Below are 1,029 nucleotides of genomic sequence, written 5' to 3' on the forward strand. Positions count from 1 at the left end.
GAAGGACGACACTTCAGTAGACATGAGGTAGGCAGTATCATTAAGGTTGATCAAGTTAACAATGTATTCTCCAGTAAGTTGTATTCTGAAAGACAGGAATGATATGTTAAGGGAAAGTGTACCACTGCACTAAGGACTTTTATTGTTAGAGTTACTTCCCTTGTCAACGGATTCATCTCCCATTTTGAAGCTTTGCATTTCTATTTCCTGAATAGCCACATTAGTTAACTGTAGCATTTGCAGTAAAAGATTACAATTTGACTTGTGCAATTTAAGAAAATAAATTGATGTTTACTTTTTGTTCCAAGAGCTTTTTTCCATAAACCTCAAAATTTGTTTTGTATAATTAATGACTCAGAGTTGGACTGTATGTTCGACATCTGTCAGGGAAGAGACTTTAACTTACGGTTGTACATAACGCCGGCTCAGTTCATCAGTTATCTCCTCCTTGTGGTGTACCGGTGGCTGGACAGGTGGCTCCACCTCCACTTTGGGTTCAAACCCCTCTCCATAGACACAGGAATAGTCTGGTACCTGTAGAGAAGATTTAATGGTAACTGATAGTGCTTAAAACAACAACAGAATTCACAAAACTTGTTTTTTTAAACAAGATAATGTAGTAGATTAAACACAATATGCCTATAAATATTTTTTATGTCTTGAAAAGCTTGAGATTAACTTACATAACTTGCCTGTCAGCAAATGATCCCTAACACATATACACATTTTACCTCAAACCCCTTGTAAACTCAGTCTGTGAGATTCCAGAGTATCAAATTGAACAAAGTAGTTATCAGTCTTTACTTCCATAGAGGGATACAGTACAGTGTGTACAACAGTCAGAACATATTTTATAATGTGACTTCACTGGGCTTCTCTAAAACTCAAACTGCAGTGATATCAAAATTTTACTTTCTGCAAAAACAATTTACATATTAAACATGTAGCAACATTTCAAGACAAACTGGTTCCTTTGTCAAGCTATGACTTGGTGAGCAATTTGTATACAAATACAAATTTGTAAACAGG

The 1,029-nt window shown here is 35.5% G+C and overlaps 1 long non-coding RNA gene across 1 annotated transcript; it reads right to left on the reverse strand.

Moving 5' to 3' along the window:
- On the reverse strand, positions 1-798 carry LOC110444044. Its single transcript, XR_002462185.1, has 3 exons — positions 732-798; positions 407-534; positions 1-85 (listed from the first exon to the last, which is right to left on the reverse strand). It is a non-coding gene; the product is annotated as an uncharacterized LOC110444044 (long non-coding RNA).
- Between the last annotated feature and the right edge of the window lie 231 nt (positions 799-1,029).

Source organism: Mizuhopecten yessoensis, unplaced genomic scaffold, assembly GCF_002113885.1.
Source record: "Mizuhopecten yessoensis strain PY_sf001 unplaced genomic scaffold, ASM211388v2 hete_35973608, whole genome shotgun sequence".
In the NCBI taxonomy this organism is placed as follows: domain Eukaryota; kingdom Metazoa; phylum Mollusca; class Bivalvia; order Pectinida; family Pectinidae; genus Mizuhopecten; species Mizuhopecten yessoensis.